Genomic DNA, 21,616 nt, shown 5'->3' with positions numbered 1-21,616 from the left:
ATAGGTAAACTTGTCTATAGATGCTGTGGTGTGCTGACATTTGGGCACGCCCAGTCTGCCACGCCAAGTGTTCGCTTTGGTGCTAACTCGGCCCTCTCCCAATACTAAAAAAACAACTCGTGGAGCACAGTGGAGAACGGCTGGCTGTGGCTAGTGGCTGATGTTGATTTGTTGTTAGAGAAAAATACTGCTGTCTGGCTAGTGTTTGGTGGCTGGTGCTGATTTGGTGTGAGAGAAAAACACTGCTGACTGGTTGGCTGATAAGCCAGCAGAAGAGTGGTTGTCATCAACCACATGGTTTTGCCTGATTCGGCTCCTGATTGTCGTCCTCAGTTTACTGTTCTTTGTCAGCAGCAGCAGCGTTACTGCAGGTAGCCCCAACCCACCTAGCCATGGTGGTAAGTACTGAATACTCTGCTGATCCTGTATATGATATCCTTGAGGCAAAAAGGGAATGATTTATTTTTTCTGAAACACGATTCATGGAAGAAATTTAGAAAAATGTGAGCACCAAAGTCCTAGTGGGTTGTGTAGGTTCCCCTAGAAAAGATCTAACCAACTAAGCTATCTTGATTCACATTTTTTTGACAAAAATATTGAGCCTGTAAATTCCCTATCTGCTGTCCACTTCACCTGTAAGGCTGTAACACTATCTGAGATTTCACAAAATTACTGCAGGCAAAATAAAAGATTTATTTAAGGATGAAACATGTTTCTATTACTTCAATCGCATCAATAATTTTCTTATAATTAACTATATGTAGTAATATTCCGATTTCTCCATCAAAGGGAATGATCCGTGGCGTGATTTTTGACCTTCATTGCAGATCCGAACAACCCCAGTGCACCATCGTGCAGTCCGTTCTCACCTTCTTGTCATTAGCACCTGAGAGCCCGGGAGCTCATCCTCATTCTACAAAATGCATAGAATTTGATAATATTATCTGGTTTCCTATATATATGCTCATCCTAGTTCTACATATTTGAAAGAGACTGCATTTTCTATATCCGTAGACTTGAATAAATCACGTAGGCTATGTTTCTTGTAATAGGAATTAGTATATCAAGGCCTTTTGGTGAAATTTCGTTCTTAAGGTGCATTTGTTTGACAGATTAGTCCATCTGGTTCGTGTCACTTCCGCTCCTCATAATGTCGCCCGCCACTTTTCCAATGGATGGATTGGATGAATAAAACGGGTTTTCGTTTGTCCGTGGGAACGGGTTTTCTTTTGTCCGTGGGACACCCATAAAGACTGAACATCAGAACTTGTGTGAGGCACACTCTACTCATCGAATTAGTCGTAGGGAAATTTTGGCTGGGGACAACGTGTCTTTTGCTGTACCCTATCCAAAAAATGTGACAGCCAAAAAGACATTACAATTATAGCCAAATTGATATTGGACATCGAACATATTTTATAGCTCCCCCTCGCTCTCCAAGGCGACACGGGGGCGACTGTCCACCGCCCCTAGGCCGCCTCTAGTGGTCGCCGCCGCCGGCGACCGTCTGGGCAGTGACGGCAGTCCGCGGCTGTGAGCCGAAGTCAGCGCAGCTCACTCCGTCGCCCTCTCCCATCTTTCTTCCCCCCTCCCCCGGACTCCAAACCTCACCATTCCTCAGCCGCCATCACTCGCCCTAGGGTGATGCGCCCCCGGTAGCTGTGGGTTGTGGGCTCGTGGCCACACCGCCGCCACCACCCCTCTCGGGTGGCCAGGGCCCATGGCCGCCGCCGCTCGCCCCAGGGTGCTGTGTCTCCGCTAGCGCTCTCGGGTGGTTGGGGGGCCATACGCCGCGCTGTTCGCCCTAGGGCGGGCCTTCGCCACCTCCTGACATGTGCGTCGTCCTCGTGGGGGCTGGTTGCCAGCCTCCGGCCTAGGGTGTGGGCCTCCAGTCACCCGTCTGGGCGGTTGGCTTTTGTCCGTGCTGGCCGCCCTTTCTGGTGGCGGTCTGGGCGGGTGCCGGATGGAGGGCTCTGCTGCGTTGTGGCGGCGTTCGTCGGCCTTCGGCTCGAGGGAGGGAATGGGGTGGATACGAAAGCCTAGGGTTCACTTGCGGGCCAATAACGACGACACCCTCAGGAATCATTTACTTTCTTGAAGGCGTCATTCTTTCCCCTCTTTCCTCCTCTCCAGTGAGCTTTCTGGGTGAAAGCCTTGACCATGTTGGTCAGACAACGACAGCGCCTGTGACGTCCCTCTGATTCCTCTCTTGAGACAACATCTTGGAATCTCTGTTGTGGTGGTTGTCTGCCCTCCTCGAAGAATTTCTACTTCTGTGCCTGCCTTCACATTGTTTCATTTGCATCGTCCGAGTTGCGTTTGTCGTCTGCCGACGCATGCTTTGCCAACCTTCTCTTCACTGGCGGATACTTTGCTGCCATTCTGCTCTGGCGGATGTTTTGCCTCCATCATCGTGTTGGTTGAGGATCGCTCTGGGTGGATGCTTTGTCGTTGTGGTTAGTTGGTTGGGTGCATGTTTTGCCACCTTTGTTGTGTTATAGGCCTAGCACCCTTGACATTTTAGTGTCCTTTAGCAGGTTCTATCATATGGTTGTGGCTAGGTTTGTGGGTTCGAGTGAGTCTCCTACCCTATTGTTCTTGCTGTTTTTCTTTGATGATGGGTCGTTTACCACTTGCTTGGTGGCGCTCTGTTTCCGCCTTAATAGCCTCTGTCTATTAAGATTTGTATTGGTCGTATTGTTTTCCTGTTAATAAATAACGCGCTGAGACACGTTCGAAAAAAACATATTATTATATTTAATTTTAATAGAAAGCCACTGAATTTACTACTCTACCTTTGACTCTGTTTTACTTGTACCGTATCGACTCTAATCGGCTGTCTCTCACTCGGTCTGCTCCAACCGCAGCGGACCGCTGGTCTGCTCCGAGGACCCTTCCTTTCGTCTGTGTCCATCCAATCCTCGTGCCCGCGTGCTAGTTGAACTGCCTTCCAACTCCTCCCAAGCGTCCGTGCTCGCCATGCGGACAAGCCTCTTCCTCACCGTTCCTGGACTCGGGCTGCCATGCGCGAGAGTGCTGGGCATGGCGAACTTCCCTCCCTTAGTGTAGGTTAACGGGTAGGCTACGCTAGCATCACTACCGCATATACCCAAGATACTTGCGAGTAGAAGATCATAGATCGTTACCACTAGACGCACAGCGCAGCGGAAGAAGTCGCGCGTCGATGTAGAGAAAGTAGTCGATCACGTCCCACGAACCGAGCTCCTCGTACTTGATCCCAGCAGCCGATCAGCGCAGCAGTCGCTGCAGCGCCTCCACGGAGTCCACACGTACGGGGATGAAACGCCGGGCGTCGGTGTGCTAGCACCGCACGCACGGCAAGGGCGGCGGCCGAGAGAGAGGGAGGGGCGGCGGCTAGGGTGGTGGCGCAGCTCACCCGTTCACCCCCTAGCCCCTCCCTCGTATATATAGGGCGTACTAATGGGCTTCTATCTCATAGGCCCATTAGTAACCCTAATCCCTCTTGGATCAATATCCTTTTGGGCCTTTAAACCGTATTGTGATGATGGGCTCTTGGGCATATCACCAACAATCTCCCACTTGCACTAGAGACAATCATACATGCAAGCTTTCCAACATTCCAAACCCCTTAAGTGTGTGACCCGTTAGGTTCATGTGTAGGTGGTCGTGATCGGAAATCATTTCCGAATCACAAGTCAATAGCGGCACCTAGCAGGGCATAGTGACTCACAAATACATATAAAGATCATATCGGCCGAACCTTAGATATACTCATACACCGATGCCTTTGCCACACGATACCAGTCAAGCTCAAAGCGAGATGCGTGCCACCTTTGTGATAGCTCGACCATTCTCTCGATCTAATAGTGGATTCTATTCATAACTAACCTTTAGTCATCATGATTAACTCTTTAATCACTTTGGCATGGCCATGCACTTTCAAATCCAATTATCTCGAGGGGCCCAGAGATATCTCTCCCGTTATCTAGGAGGGGCAAATTCCATCTTGATCCGCTCACATCTCATTCCATGTTTCATGACACACATGTAAGCTGCTTTTGTAACTACCCAGTTACGGAGTAGCGTTTAGCAGCCCCAAGATGCACCACTACACACAGTGAGAAACAATGGCGATCTCAGGTCTAAGGATCCAGTAGGTATAACACTCAAGAACAACTGATGGCACATACAAAATAACAATCCCAACATTGTCCTGGAGTGGGTCAATCCAACACCATGTTCACCAACATGTGTCCACATCATTAATCCGATATCTCCATATCCATGATCCGTGAAACATGATCATCAATTAATGCATGTGCTAGTCTCAACGTGGTTGTTGTCCCACACAACGACATAAACTAGGGATAATTTAGAATCATATCATTGTCAACAAAGAGTTTCACGAACAAGTCACATACTTGATAATCAATGTAAAAATAATCATCCATGGAACAAATAACAATTATTTATCATTACATAAACATACTCATGACACAAAAATCTCCCACGCACACTAGAATCACTGATGTAAGTATCTAATACCCATAGATCTCATGTGCGCCTCATGCTTTGGTTGTGGGAGAGGCTTCGTCAACGGATCAGCAACGTTTGAATCCGTGTGCACCTTGCAAACCTTCACATCACCTCTCTCAACAAAGTTACGGATGAGGTGATACTTCCACAGTATATGTCTGGACTTCTTAGTTGTTCTAGGCTCCTTTGCTAGTGCAACGGCACCACTATTATGACAATAGAGGTCCACTGGACTGGACGCACTAGGAACAACACCCAAGTCAGAAACAAACTTTCTGATCCAAACAGCTTCTTTTGCAGCTTCGGAAGCTGCAATATACTCGGCCTCTGTCATCGAATCAGCCACCGTATCTTGCTTGGAACTTTTCCAGCTCACTGCCCCATCATTGAGGCAGAAAACAAAACCGGATTGCGATTTGGAGTCATCTTTGTCTGTTTGAAAACTAGCATCGGTGTAACCCTTTACAAGGAGCTCATCTTCGCCTCCAAATATTAGGAACATATCCTTAGTTCTTCTCAAGTACTTAAGGATACTCTTTACAATTGTCCAGTGAGGTTCACCGAAATCTAACTGATACCTGCTCGTAACACTTAGAGCAAAGGAAACATCTGGGCGCGTGCAAAGCATAGCATACATGATCGACCCTATGGCTGAAGCATAAGGAATCGTACTCATCCTCTTTTGCTCATCAGGTGTCGTAGCACACTGACTCTTGCTTAGAGTAATGCCATGTGACATTGGCAAGAAACCTTTCTTGGAATCTTGCATATTGAACCGATTCAATATCTTGTCAATGTACGTGTCTTGGCTCAATCCAATTAGGCTTTTTGATCTATCTCTATAGATCCTAATACCCAGAATATAAGCCGCTCTCCTAAATCCTTCATCGAAAAACTCTTTTTCAATGAGGTTTTAATGGCTTCAAGCATTGGAATATCATTTCCGATCAGTAATATGTCATCCACATATAGGACCAGAAACACAAGTGCGCTCCCACTAGCCTTTTTGTAAACACAAGGCTCATCTTCATTCTTGATGAAGCCAAACCCTTTGACTACTTCATCAAAACGAATATTCCAACTCCGAGATGCTTGCTTCAATCCATAGATGGACCTCTGAAGCTTACATATTTTCCCAGCATTTTTAGGATCGACAAAACCTTCAGGCTGTGTCATATACACATCCTCACTTAGATGTCCATTAAGGAAAGCGGTTTTGACATCCATTTGCCATATCTCATAGTCATAATATGCGGCAATTGCTAGGAGAATCCGAACAGACTTTAGCATTGCGACGGACGAAAAGGTTTCCTCATAGTCAACACCTTGAATTTGTCGGAAACCTTTCGCCACCAATCGTGCCTTATAGATGTGAACATTTCCATCCATGTCTAATTTTTTCTTAAAAATCCACTTACAGTCGACAGGTCTTACACTGTCAATCTGATCGACCAAGTTCCAAACTTGATTATCATGTATGGATTTTAACTCGGATTCCATGGCTTCAAGCCATTTGTCGGAGTCGGGTCCCATCATTGCTTCTTTGTAGGTCAAGGGCTCATCATTTTCCATCAATAATACGTGGCGCTCCTCCGTAATAAGGAGGTTGAGCTTGTCAGTAGCGCGACGTTCCCTTATAGACCTTCGTGGGGCTGGTGCCTCAACTACGGGTTGTGCAACATCTTGCACGTCCCGTGGATCTTCAGTGGGTGCTGAAACAGTTTCGGGTGTTTTCTGAATTTCTTCAAGTTGCACCTTGCTCCCACTAAATCCTATTGAGAGAAACTCCTTTTCTAAGAAAACACCATTGCGAGAGACAAACACTTTGCCTTCCGCCTTATTGTAAAAATAATATCCTTTGGTTTCCCTAGGATACCCCACAAAGAAACATTTGTCTGACTTTGGAGTGAGCTTATCTGACATCAAACGTTTGACATAAGCCTCACATCCCCAAACTTTGAGAAAAGATAATCCGGGACGCTTCCCAGTCCATATCTCATATGGTGTCTTTTCAACAGACTTACTTGGAACCCTATTCAGTGTGAACGCAGCAGTTTCAAGAGCGTAACCCCAAAATGACAATGGAAGATCAGCTTGGCTCATCATGGACCTAACCATGTCCAACAAGGTTCGGTTCCTCCGTTCGGATACCCCATTCCATTGAGGTGTTCCGGGCGGAGTTAGCTGCGGAATAATTCCACATTGCTTCAAATGATCACCAAATTCAAGGCTCAAATATTCTCCTCCACGATCAGATCGCAGAAATTTAATTGTCTTGCCTAATTGATTTTGTACTTCATTCTGAAATTCTTTGAACTTTTCAAACGATTCAGACTTGTGCCTCATTAAGTAGATATAGCCATATCTACTAAAGTCATCAGTGAAAGTAATGAAGTACTGAAAACCACCTCTGGCTATTGAGCTCATTGGTCCACATACATCGGTATGTACAAGTCCCAATAAGTCACTCGCCCTCTCACTATGACCAGTGAAAGGCGCTTTGGTCATCTTTCCAAGCAAACAAGACTCACATGTGTCAAATGATTTAAAATCAAATGAGCTTAACAATCCATCTTTATGGAGTTGTTCAATACGTTTCTCATTTATATGACCTAAGCGACAATGCCAAATAAAAGTGGGATTCAAATCATTTGGTCTAAGCCTCTTAGTATTAATGTTACAGACAGATTGATCCTCAAGATCAAGAACATATAATCCATTCACCAATGGACAATGAGCATAAAAAATACCATTGCAAAAGATAGAACAACGTTTGTTCTCTATTACAATCTTAAAATCACCAACTTCTTCCAAACATGAAGAAGAAATAATGTTCTTGCTCAAAGCAGGAATGCAATAACAATTATTTAATTCCAAAACTAATCTAGAGGGTAGAGACAAGTGGTATGTGCCGACCGCCAACACCGCAACCTTTGCGCCATTGCCGACACGAACGTCCAACTCGCCTCTTGCAAATCTTCTAGTCTCACTTAGACCCTGCAACGATTTGCAAGTGTGAATCATCGATCCAGTATCAAATACCCATGATTCATTAGAAGATAATGCAATATTTATTTCTATAACATTTATACCTGAAGTGGAAGTCTCACTTCCCTTCTTCTTCTTCTTTTCTTCCAAGTACTTCTTGCAGTTTCTAGACCAATGTCCCTTTTCATGACAGTGGAAGCATTCATCCTCAGAAGTAGGGCCAGATTTGGCCTTAGGTGCTGGCTTTAGCTTAGAGCCCGAGGACTTACCACCGGAACTCTTTTCCTTGCCTTTACCTTTGGGATTAGGAGGCGTCCAACGCTTCCTCTTTTTGTTCCCCTTCTGAATCATCATCACATGATTGGGATTCTTCTTAATGCTCTCCTCTGCTGTTTTTAGCATCTCATGCAACTCACTCAATGTTTTATCCAAGCCATTCATCTGAAAGTTCATGATAAAAGGCTCATAGCTCGCCGGGAGCGACTGGAGAATAACATCAGTAGCCAAGTCTTGGTGAAGTTCAGAACCAAGTCTGTCCAAAGTCTCAATGTAATCAATCATTTTGATCACATGAGGACTGACCGAGCTACCTTCTGCCAGCTTGCACGCAAACAAGGACTTTGAGATATTGAACCTCTCAGTCCTGGCTTGGTTCTGAAACATCCCACGCAGCCCCTCGATCATGGTATGAGCATCCGCATGCTCATACTGCTTCTGCAGATCAGGGGACATGGTGGCGAGCATCAGACAGCTGACATCAAGAGTCATTGCAGTGCTTCTCATAAGCTCTGCGATCAGCAGCAGTTGCATTATCAGGGAGATCATCAGGATATGGCTGCTCAAGAACATACTCCTTTTTCTCTTGCCAGAGAACAATTCTCAGGTTGCGGTACCAATCAATAAAGTTTGTTTCATTCAACTTTTCTTTCTCAAGAACAGAACGCAAATTGAAAGCGGAATTGTTACTGGCAGACATGATCTACAACATTAAAGTAAAGCAAGATTTCAGCACTAAGTTTATGTAAAGACTTTCATTAACTGATTTAACAAAAGACAACCTACTATATCAAAGTCATCTTCCCTCTAATGACATATAGTGGTTCAAGATCCATAATCACTAAAATTCTAGTGAGCTTTAGCATCACGGCTAGAAAAGTGGTGATACAGGTAAGTAACAAATTACTAATCACATCTCTATGTGACTCTTGTTCGTTGGGTGGCATCCAATGCCCCGGCTCCAACCATATGCCTTAAAGCCCAAAATTGTTTTGATAGCTTTGCTGAGTAAACCAATACTATGCTTGTGAATGTCCGACATCCACCCTATACAAAAGTGATAGTTGAGGGTACTCTACTTTGGTAAACCTACCACACAATGATCAAAATTTATAGGTGCAGCTATTGGTAAAAGGCATCAAAAACTCAACCTTTTCTGAGGGAAGCTATTCTATCATGATTAAAGCATCCACCATATGTAAAAGCATGAAAGAATAGTATGATAGGAAAATAAACATCACAGGCATATAATCATATTATATTGTGAATAGAATGGCCTCTTGCATCACAATGAGCTCCATCGCCATGGCTCCAAGGTGACCTCCATTGCCATCCATCCTGTCTTGTGGTGATCATCATCGCCATCATGATTGAAGCCTCCATGAAAAGATACTAAGCTACTACATCTAATAGCTAGTAAAATAATTACATGAGGATTCAAACATCACAAGTCGACACGCAGGTCGTTATACAATAATGGTGCAACCTCAACCCGGTTGTGTTAACTTGCGACACGCAGGCCGCACAAATCATCACATACATCATCACATGACATTGAGGCCATACCATTCACATCACACCCTGCAAAAACAAGTTAGGCGTACGACATGTTCTACCAAAGTAGCGCTTGGGAAGCTGCTACAGCGAGAAAGCAACGGCGGTCCCGTGAAAACCTCACGGAATTACACAGATCGCATCTATGGAATCCCTATGAAAATCTCATCAGAGTGATCGCATCACCTCAAATCCGAGCCATTCATAATGCCTCAATTTTCACTAGGTCAATCACATTGACCGTGCAAACTTTGCACTTGAAAAAACTGCATCTACACATGACCTCGATCTGTTGGTTCAATCTGCTGACTATGCACACAGTTAGTCCTGATGGTGATTCCAGCCGGTAGGGACATGTCGTATGCATAACAGACAAAGAACACAAACTAATCTTTTGTCACATGCTGCGCAATCAACTTGCTCCAGTTTTTACCCCTTATGACCAATTGATCTAATCAAACCGTGCAAAAGTAATAGATCCAATCTATTACAACAACATATCACCTATATGCAAATGATCCAGACCAAAAACTACGCAAGATGGCTCTGGTACCACTGTAGGTTAACGGGTAGGCTACGCTAGCATCACTACCGCATATACCCAAGATACTTGCGAGTAGAAGATCATAGATCGTTACTACTAGACGCGCAGCGCAGCGGAAGAAGTCGCGCGTCGATGTAGAGGAAGTAGTCGATCACGTCCCACGAACCGAGCTCCTCGTACTTGATCCCAGCAGCCGATCAGCGCAGTAGTCGCAGCAGCGCCTCCACGGAGTCCACACGTACGGGGATGAAACGCCGGGCGTCGGTGTGCTAGCACCGCACGCACGGCAAGGGCGGTGGCCGAGAGAGAGGGAGGGGCGGCGGCTAGGGAGGTGGCGCAGCTCACCCGTTCACCCCCTAGCCCCTCCCTCGTATATATAGGGCGTACTAATGGGCTTCTATCTCATAGGCCCATTAGTAACCCTAATCCCTCTTGGATCAATATCCTTTTGGGCCTTTAAACCGTATTGTGATGATGGGCTCTTGGGCATATCACCAACACTTAGCACCCTCCATTCCCTTGCGTGCTGCATAGGGACCGTCAGCCATGGCGAGCCGGCCAAGCCGCGGGCTGCCCCGTCCCTCAGGTTCTGCATAGGGAGTGCCAGCCATGATAAGCCGGACAAGGCACGGCCGGGCTGCCCTGTCCGCCCTTCCCTCCCACCGTGTGTTGCGCAGGGAGCGCCGTCGATGGTCATCAAGTTTCCGATGATGGGATCGAGGAACGGAAAACGGGGAACGAGGATGGCACTTGAGATAGATTTTTACACTGCGGGGACAAAAATATCATGCGTTTCCGAAATATATGTTCCACATTCCTGGTGATTGTGGCGCCGCCAATGGTGAACTGTAGAAGCCGTAGGCTGACCTGTCAGCCATCTCTCCAGCTCCTGGCAGCGCCTAAGGTCACCTATGGTGGACACAGTAGTGCCCACTCCCAGCCGCGCACCATCAAGGAAGCGCGGTGCACGATACTGACGGCGGCACCCTGAGGACCAATGGTTGTCACTCTTAGATGATGAGTGATTGACAACATTATGTGGATTCGATGTATCTCTTGAATCGTGATGTGCAGAAGTAGGATGCGATATGACGGTCGACGGCATGCGATGAAGGTAAAGTGAAAGGTTCGTACCGATGGACCAAGGACGGTGAAGGGTGAACGCGAGTAGACTTGGACTGAGGGATCCAAGAAGTCCGGGTGGAGTCATGGGCGTTCCACATGGTGCACGGAAGAGCAAGAGTACCTGGACGTGATGAAAACGGCGTTGGCCAAGTCAAGGAGAAAGGCAATGGCGAGTTCGAGTAGACTGCCCGTGCGGTGGGAGCACGAAAGATCTTGAAGGCGTCGTGGCACTTAGCGGGAGGTCGACGCGCGTCGACATCGAACGTGGCAGGTTTACCGGTTTGGGCCTCAAAACCAGACGACGGCAGGTTTGCCGGTCTGGACCTCAAAACCAGGGGCGCATCCGGTGCGGCCGGATGGCGGTTGCGGAGGACATGTGGCGTCATCGCGAAGCTTGCGTTGAGATGAAACGAAGTCGTGAAAGCGGCGTGTCCGTCCGGTGGTCCGATAAAAATAGATGGTTTTACCCCTAGAGGGTATTAGAGTTGTGTGCTTCATGTAAAGGCATTTTGATCATTCGTCAAGTGCCTATATATATACGGAAGGGCTGTGTGAGCAGCCCATCTCTGAGCAAATCTCTCATTTGGAGGTCTTCTAATTTCTGTGAGAGCTAGCGTCAGAGGGAGAGAGGAGTGAATCTTTGATTTTGTCTTTTTGCCATATTAGCTTTGTGCGTGCTCAAGAGTGACTTGTAATCGGATCTCATGAAGTAATCGAAGATGAAATTTGTGTCCATCTCTTTAATCCCGAGTGCTTTTTTTTTGGAACTGTCTCCTTGTCAAGTGACTTACTTTTGCTTATGTATAAGTCAGTCTTTTTGCATAAAATGACTTAATATATTATTTTTCCGTAAGTCACCCATCTTTCCTGTGCTTGCCTCCGCATACAAGTCTTAACATTCCTATAGCGTGTCTGGTTACCCCTAACAGGTCCGCTGTATAATGTGTTGCACCCGTTAGATTTGTTCGGGCTGCTATGAAGCATCTGTTGGCAACAGAGAACAGACCCAACAACAGTGTAAGGGCAATACGGTTCATATTTTTGAATGAAAATTGGAAAAATAACAAGCTGGCCAATTGTGGCCCAATCAGTAGTACCAGGTACTATTGACACAGTATTTTTTGAAGAAAAAAACAAGCCTAAAGTCATGTCTGTGCATACAGAGATAAATTGAAATAAAAAAGGAACACCAAGCAAAATTATACAATACAGAGACACTACCATACTAGCTTGGCCAGCTCTAGAAGTCTAGGGCAAAAGCAGTTGGACAGAAATCAAGTGACCACTCACCTTACTGTCACCGCAGAACTAGTAGCACAACATAGGAAGGCCATGGCCAAGAATGACAACACCATGGACCATGGTAGCACTAAGAAATGGAGCAGTCAAATTAGACTATATTCATATGAGCACCTATGGAAATAACAAGTAACAAAATTCAACATCTAATGATTAGTTTCTGGATATAAAAAAGCTAGACATGAGAAACCACACCAACTAACTTGTGCAAAAAAAAAACCCTAGCATATTTACATTGATGAGTGCACATAAGTAACACACACGCATGCACATCATATTTACTTGGATTTTCATATTTACAGTAATAAATGAGAAAATTATAGATCTCATATGCCTATCAAAATACCTGGACTTTCATATTTACAGTAACAAATGAGAAAATTATAGTGCTACATGAGGGTATAATTCTAATATAAGTTAGTTATTATTTTATAGTCACTGATTAGACTGCTTGGGAACACAACATTAGTATGCTGAGACTTAATTTGCGCGGTCCAAATAGAACAGCTTAAATAACATGCTAGACTACAACTGCTAACATAATGTCGATCAGGAAATTATGGGCAATGCCAATAAAACGATGGTCATCAGAGTCAGTTCTTATCTTTTAATTCAGTATCGAGACAACATATTAGCATGGTTACAAAATCCGAAGTCAAATTTGTCTGGCAAATGAAAAGATAGAATGAGAGAACTCCAACTTCAATTAAAAATCATACTGGCACAACACTGAATCACCAAAGAAACTAACTTTTCATTTTTCATTCTCATTTATGTATTTAGAAAGACACTGATTTTAGGATACAAGATGGATGACATACCAAACGCCTTGAGATCTCATGCAATGCCTCAGCCCGTCAGGAGGTGGAGTCAGCCATCATACTTTGTAGCCCATGTCAAGGAAATATATACTCAGCCATCATGCTAAGTATGCCTTGCTGGTGACTTTTCATGAAAAAGGTTGTGCTTGCCAAAGAATAGTGGTTCTCTGCTGATTGCTTATGTTGAGACTAGCTCTCTCAAATCACACTCTATTAACAGCAGTAAACATTTGGTTGTTGGACAGCACCTGTCGTCAAATTTGGACAACAACAGAACAATTGTCAATTAAGAATCCCCAAAGTTGAACTCTAACATGCCTCACTCAACACAGATCAAACAAGTTCACTGGATAACGAAGAAACCCTGCAACACACTCAACCTTCCCTCCCTTCATCTCCCTCTCTCATTGTGCACACAACTGACTGCTTGCATTTTCTAAGTCTGGCTACATTATTGCCACTACTTTATATCTTTCGTTTCTTTATAAGCAACAACAAAGTAACAACCAAAAGGGATTTTGGAACAGAGCTTACAATCATACTCCAACAAAACCCATTTTGAGCATTTAAGGACTTAACAATCTCTCTCAAACAAGAAAGGAGTACACCAAAATGTGGAATAAAAAAGAAATAAAATTTTTTCTGAAACAAGAAAGGAACACAGAAAATTATGGAATAAAAAATTATACTGCAAAGGATAGCACTACATTTTAAGGGAAAAAAAGAGGGCAGATTTCTACAGTCACCTGCATTAATGAAACCCAATTTCTAACTATAGCAGTTTCACCAATGACTAGACCTGTTCCATGATCCAACTATATTCCCTCACCGATTTTGGCAGCTCAACATTAAATAAAGAATGGTAAAGAAGAAAATTAAATATCAAACCATACTATGTTACAAAATAAATCACCACAATCTGAATTTTACATTTTAAAAGGTGTAAGCACTAAACATCCTTGCAGGGTCTTGCCACTTTTTTTCTAGCCTGAAGATACAACTACATCAGCATTACGTATAGAACATTATGATGACATGGTACTTTATTAGGATCAAACAGCGCAGCCAAACAAATAAAACTAATAGTAATCTAGTTACAAAAAAGTCGACTGATCTATCATGTCATGGCCCACTATCTTAACACTTATGTACTGAAAATCATATATGATTTTTACATGACAGAACTAATTTAGTCTTCTGAATTCATAGATGATATACCTGGATGTATATCCACAGCAAAGCCCTGCAAGCAATATAATAGCAAATGTTACTCAAAAAGGGAAGTTATAACGACCATAAAAATTTGTCTATTGTTTAAGAAATCAGAGTTCACCTCACTAATAAGGCTCTGCAGTGCCAACGGTAAAACTTGAGATCCTTGGTTCCATAATACGTTAGTTATCCTATATGATTGCAAGGATTGATAACCATGGAAAGAGTGCACAAGCAACATGAGTAATTTATTTAGAAAAAGGAAAGCACCAAAAATAACAATCAAACTGATAAAGAAAAGAAAATTATTGCAGTTACACAAAAGCATTTATTAAATTACAGCACAACATACTATAGTAATTTTTTCATAATTGGACTATAATTATTAATGCTAGGACTTGAGAAGATTATTTCTGCAGTAATACAAAGATTATTGCTAGCCAAGACATATACAGACTTAGTGAGTACCTTCGAAGTAAAACATGGACATGGACAACTTTGAAGCATCATAAAGGGGATAAACATTGTCCGAAAAAAATCCTATGAATACTAGAGACCAATGCCTCTCAATACAAATGGACAGCCAGTTCTGCTATTAGTTTTTATTTTCACAAAGAAGACAAGAATAAGACCATGAGAGCGAACAGAGCAGGTCGTGCATGATGGGCATACCAATGGTAGCCTACCTTTCTCCTGCCCCTTGGAAATGTGGAATTTCGTCAAACACCTGGTGAGCACAGCTGCTAGCTCCCAAACCAAAGACACAAGAGCGCTGCAACACTTGAAAAATAATGAATGTACTATACAGGTTGTCCATTATATCTTACAAATATAATATAGTGTGAAAATCAGTGTACAATAAAGGATAACTTGTAGTGTCATAAGACAGAAAAGCTCCCTAATTAATTCACAATTTCGATAATTAAAATTCATAGAGTAACAAGTGGCTGCACACAATGGAAAATTTAGCTCACCCCTGGCACAAAATGTTATGCTAGTAGACTATGAATCCCCAAACTGAATCTAAACCCACTACATTTTCTACATATTGTACAAGGAGAGAAATAAACAAAAATACCAATCAGAATTGTAGAGCGAATCGACAAAACCCAGGAAAACAAAGTGCACAGTGCAGGCTCATCCCAACCATTGAAAGGTTTAGGTTCCCATGCTGTGCCAATAAAACTTTCATGTGGCAAGCAACAATTGAACAAGCAAAACCGTGAAGATGAGCAGAATCAAACTGTTTTCTTTTAACACCCAGTTTCTGATGGCCAGGCAATGATTGGTACAAGTAACATATACCCACACTATTTAGATTAGTTTACTTGAGATGGACGAAACCACAAAACTAATCAGCAATACTTTCAGCTGAACAAAAGCAAATACACATGCAGTCATGCAGATATTGCAGTTGTCACTTCTGTTAAGCAACAAACGACCAAAAAGCTTACACCGCAGCTGTAAACTACAGTAAATGGGTAAAATAGAAGTTTGCATCACAAAAGGAAAATGCTGGAACATGCATAAAGCCGTTGCAAGGAGTAGTGTGAGGTAACTTTAAATAGCATAGCTATCACAAAATGAAAGTGGCACTGCCTCCAGAAAATAGTAACAAGTCAATGCTCCAGAAATTTGGCAAAGAACGATGGCCTGAATCTATTTCCAAGTAGAAAATCGAAATTCTAAAAATTTGGTCAACAATAATGCTTCCCTAAAATTATTTACTTAAAAAACATGAGATTCATCATAAACCAATGCACAGGAAATGGAAACTAATTAAACATGTAATTGACTTCGCAATATTTAAGCTATTCAGAAACATTCAGGATGAAGATAATAACACTAAAAACACTAAGAGGCTAATTAAGTGGGTTGAAAGAGTCCTAGAGAGGCAGCAATGTGAGACTATACGCCCCTGCAATGAACCTGCAGGACCCTGCAGTGAACCTGCAGGACCCTGCAGAACAGCTACAAACACCTGCGCACAACAAAATCCACAGTTCGTCACATAAAAGGGGGACAAAAACACATCATAGAAAAAATGAGAACGGTGTGCGGACATAGTATTTTCGAGCTGGGGACAGATGAATGAGGCTTGCGAGAACAATGATTTGATCAGCTAGATCCAAAAAAGAGCATTAATTGGAATCCCCTCGCACACAAATCAAAACCCTAGAACAACATCCAGTAGCCAACAGGGGAGACAAGTACCTCGATGCGAAGGGAAGCACGGCCAGCACCAGGTCTTGCCACCGAAGAACCCGCTGATTCGCCGCCGGTCACTGCCGATTCGTCGATTCGCCACTGTTGCTTCCGCTCCCTCTCGGCTCGGCGAAGAAAACGAAGCCGAAATGACCCACGCACTGGACGGGTGGTCGGCAGCCACATCTCACTGACGTAAACGGGTTGCGAACTCAGGGACCCGATAACAGCCAAATGCGCTCATATGCTCTCGGACGCAGGCCGCCGCCTGATAGAGGTGTTTACACACACATAGATCTTGTCCGTATGGCAATGATCCGACGATCCAACGTGCCAGGACATTGACTGAGAGATAAACAGAATCTCATCACCTGATAAGGAACAAATCTGTTTCTTTTTGGTATTTTTCGGGTATTTTTGGTATGATTTTTGATTCGCAAGATTTACTCGATCTTTTTGTGATCTTTTTTTGGATCTATTAGGCCTAGTTGTTACGAATCTATGGCTCAAGTTTCGTTTCATTTGGTTGAGATTTAAGTGAGTATTTTGAATCCAAAGTTTTGGTTTTTGTGCTCTCTCTTTTGATTCACTGTCCGTGAGGATCCAGGGCTCCAGGGGAGGAGACGAGGAGTGCTCGCACGCGAGGAGCAGCTGCTCCGGAGGCGCGTCGCGGGCCTGCGGCAGCGCTGCCAGTGGGGCACGCCGCCGCTCCCGGCGGCCGGCCAGGCGCTCGTCGCGCACGCTTGCAGTGCTGCGGCGGCGGCGGCCGCAGGGCACGAGTGCCTGCTCGGCCAGGCGGGCGGGGGGGGGGGGGGGGAGGGGGGCTCCTATATATTGTTGTGGAAGATAGTTAAGCAAGTTATCTATAAAGTCCACTAAAACCTATTTATTAAAAAAATATTAAATCAATATTTCGAAAATGTTGAATTAATATTTTGAAAAATATTGATTCAACAATTGGAAAATATTGAACTAGTGTTTCGAAAATGTTGAATCAATATTTTAAAAATGTTGAACCCAACATCATCTTCATCTTCTCCGTCTCCGGCGGCCGACGGCGGTGGTGAGCTGCTGCGCGCTCGGGAGGCAGCAGCGCAGTAGCAACTCGCAGCAGCAGCAGCGCCCGATAGTAGTGGCGCGCAGCAATTGCAGCAGCAGCAAGCAACGGCGCGCAGCAATTGCAGCAGCAGCAAGCACGCAGCAGCAAGCAGCAGCACCCAGCGACGGCCCCACAGCAGCGAGCAGCAGCGAGCAGCGTGGCGCACGCGGCAGCACGCGGCAGCGGCGGCGAGCAGCAGCACGCTGCGACGGCCACGCGGCAGCGACCAGCAGCAAGCAGCGCGACGCACGCGGCAGCGACGGCAAGAAGCAGCACGCGGCGAGCGGCGGCGAGCGGGGCGCAGCCGCAGGAGGATGTGCGGGCGACGTGCGGGCGGGCGGCGGCGGCGCGTGAATCGCTTGATGAGGAAGGGGGCATGAGGAGAACTAAAGTTAGGGTTGAGAAGATCTAATGAATGAGATAGTTTGCACGAATCTCAAATACTAGAAGCTGGGGAAGAAAAAATCTTCCGGAAGATATATAGGATTCCTGGGCGAGGGGCACTTGCTCGACTGGGCCAGAGGCAGGTGGCCCATCCGCGCGGCCCGGCAGCGCCCAGGCGGGTTGCGCGGCCCGTGAGCGAGTTCACGGCCCAGGCGCAGCGGGAGTGCAGCAGCAGGCAGGAGCCAGCGCTATCGGCCGAGCGAGTCGCGCAGCAGCGCGTTTTTTTCTTTTTTATATTTAAAAAAAATTCAAAAATATATGTCGGTTTGAGAAAATTGCAAAAATGGGGTCCTGTCGCCCCCCTGGCGACAGGGTGCCTGTCGCCCCCTGGCCGAGTGACAGGACCTATCTATAAATTTTTTTTACAGATAGGTCCCTGGGAGAGAGCGGCGCATGGGGGGCCTGTCCCCCCCCCCCCCACACACACACCGGGCGACGGGCTCCCCCAACCCTATAAAAGCCATCAGCCCTCCATCCCCCTTCATTTGGGCCACAAAAATTCACCGAAAATCTAGAAAAAAAGAGAGGGGTGAGGAGAAGTGAAGCGGCGAAGTCCTGGCGGATTGCGCACTTGTGATCTGCAGGTAAGTACATTGAACCTTAGTTTTGACGAATTTGAGTGTCATCATGTAGTTATGAATACTTATATGTTGTAATTAAAATCCATACTTAGTTTGTACAGATTATTGAATAATGTAGTGAAATAAAGAGTATGACTCGATAAGTATTCGGTGATGTATAGATATGTCGAGCAAGATGCAGTTTCAAGTGTTTTTTGGTGACTACAATGTTTTGTATGGACCAAATAGATTAGACATTTCTGCCTTTAAGTGCACATCTAGCGGCATAGATAAACCTCTAGAGAGGAGTTTTGGTTCCATATATAAGTGGTTGCAGCGTGGGTTCCGTGTTGATCCGGAGACACATGTGATGACCGTTCACGCTCTTGTGAATTGGGAGGTAGAAGGTGAATTATGGGAATTGATGATGATACGCAGCACTGATGACTGACAGAAGTACATGGAAGCAACTCTAAAGCGTGGGTGGCCTCTGGCCATTCTTGTTCAGACTCGAGAGAAGGCACAACATCAAACCCAACATGGTGAAGATCAAGCAACTCCGAGTAGACAACGAGAGGCAAATTATGTTGAGCAAGATAAATCAGAAGAGATAGAGAACCATAACATCGGACCACAGGGCCTTACTGATGAGCGAGAGAGGATACATAGCATCGTGGACGAGATGGAGGCAGAAGACCAAGCCGCAATGGAGATGCAAGAATATGAGTGCTCATCTGATGAGGAGCAATACTTATTGCCAAAACAGTGGAAGGAGCATGGTTTTGGCAATCCTGTGGTAGAAGACATACGACATCAGGAGTGGGAGTACAAAAGAAATGAGGTAGTGCAGGGTGCTACATATCCTAACATTGAAGCTGTAAAAGATGCTGTGAAACTATGTACAGTATCTTTGAATAGAGAATTTATAGTCGTGAAGTCAGGCCGTAAAGAATATGAGGTCAAGTGTGTCAACGATGGCTGCCATGGCGAGTACATGCATTCAAGGGTAGATGGAAGCCGAACTGGAAATGTTCTATTGTGACAGAGCATACATGTTTGATGTCAGAAGTTCAGCAATCGCATCGCAACATATCATCCGACTTTGTTACAAAGCAAATTTATGGGCTGATTATAGATGACCTCAATTATGAGCCAAAAATGATTGTTCGACATATTGAGCAAACTTACCAATACACCATTAGTTATTTGAAGGCATGGCGGGCTAAACAAAAGGTGTTCGAGATGAGGTTTGGCACATATGAGGCATCATATGGTAACCTGCCTCGTATGTTATCCCAAGTTGCTGCAAGAAATCCTGGAAGCTTTTATGACACATGCCTATGGCAGATGCTTGATCAGTTGACTGCAGAGCAAGTGAAGGCAAGGGCAGCAGGGACCAGCAGGAGTCAGTCTGCAGAGGAAAGGGCTTCAATTGAGAAGCCATTTTCACACTGGATTCGAGGTGCACCTAAGGAGAAATGTCATTCCTTTATGATACCAACGGAATGTGGTACGGTATTCAGACAACAAACCATGCAGAGTGTTTCAATATGGTTATGCGTTGTTGTCGTGCCTTCCCTCTTGTGGGAATTGTTGAGTTCATCATGTATGGGTGCATAAAGTATTTCAGAGAGCGGTACATGGCTGCTAACTTGAACATGAACAACCCCCAAATTCAGTTTTGCAGAAGAGTGACACAATAGATGGAAGAGAAGATAGCAAAAACCAAACAGCACCGCGCCATATCGACAGATACAATGGAGCATAGATTTGAGGTTCTATGCAAGGATAGAACTGGTCGTGGCATCCGTAGAGATCGGGTGGTTCAAGAGACTTTGATTAGAGCAAATGGTAGTGCATTCTGCTTCTGCATGAAGCCTAAGTTCATGCATTTACCAAGCTCGCACGTCATTGCGGTATGTGCAGAGTCGGAGTTGCAGCCAGGAGTATTTGTTTCACCTTACTTTAGCAAGGAGGCAGATGTAAGCACCTGGGGACACGAGATATATAGGATTGGAATAGTGGGACCTTTCATGGAGGACAATGAGGTTAAGATGTATGTTCCCGATCCAGCCGCTAAGAAAGGGAAAGACCGCCGTCAGACACGTCATATTCGGAATGGTATGGACGAGTTTGAGGCAGGCAAGGCCGAAAAGCGTTGCACCCAATGTGGAGTTTTGGGTCACAACTACAAGAAGTGTCCTCAGAATGCACTTCACGATGCTGCGGAAGCGGGTTCTTCCGGAAATCCCACGGATGGAGCACCTCCTACGTTCAGACCACCATTGCCGAGAGTTGCTCGTGGAAGGCACTCAGTGTCATGATCTAAGGCATTGTAAGTTCATTCTGTCCTCTCTGAGCTATTGCTTGGTGTTGCCTTCGAAATCATCTAAGGCATTATAGTGTTGAATCTGTTTCTATAGAATCATAGGAAAAATAAGGTCTCAGGGCCAAAAGCAGGAAAATGGATCGAAACCTATGTATCAATCGTGCGTCCAGTTTGTATGAAACCTATGTGTTCTCATGTATCGAACCCTTTTTGAATTTTTGAATGTAGGTATGGACATCCTCGAAGTGCTACGTCCTCGTCCACCGGACACCCCAGCCCCCATTGCATCCTGAGCGACACGTGAGGTCTCCGGATCGTCACACCTACTCGTAGGACCATGTCCATGCCCAGCAGAGGGCTAAGAGGGTCCGACAGCGTAGGGGTGGTTAGATATATCCGATATTTGTATCTCTGATATTTCTTTGTAATGAGATCGCTGTCGACCGTTTATTTGTACACTTCAAAGTTCGCATCTCATACCACCACCTATGTTGTCTTTTTATTGTTATTTATTACTTTTCATGCATACACCTATATTCTCTCTCGTATTTTCCATTACGTATGAATTATCGACATTGAAACCTTGAACTAACATTTAGTTATATTAACAAATAATACAACATTAATAAGACTAAATGCAAA

General features: G+C 44.8%; 1 long non-coding RNA gene across 1 annotated transcript; it reads right to left on the bottom strand.

Moving 5' to 3' along the window:
- Positions 1-13,835: 13,835 nt before the first annotated feature.
- Positions 13,836-14,731, bottom strand: LOC120670770. The gene is made up of 3 exons (XR_005673365.1): positions 14,459-14,731; positions 14,344-14,368; positions 13,836-13,966 (listed from the first exon to the last, which is right to left on the bottom strand). It is a non-coding gene; the product is annotated as an uncharacterized LOC120670770 (long non-coding RNA).
- Between the last annotated feature and the right edge of the window lie 6,885 nt (positions 14,732-21,616).

Source organism: Panicum virgatum, chromosome 4N (assembly GCF_016808335.1).
Source record: "Panicum virgatum strain AP13 chromosome 4N, P.virgatum_v5, whole genome shotgun sequence".
Taxonomy (NCBI): domain Eukaryota; kingdom Viridiplantae; phylum Streptophyta; class Magnoliopsida; order Poales; family Poaceae; genus Panicum; species Panicum virgatum.
This window is presented reverse-complemented; position numbering and strand designations above follow the sequence as displayed.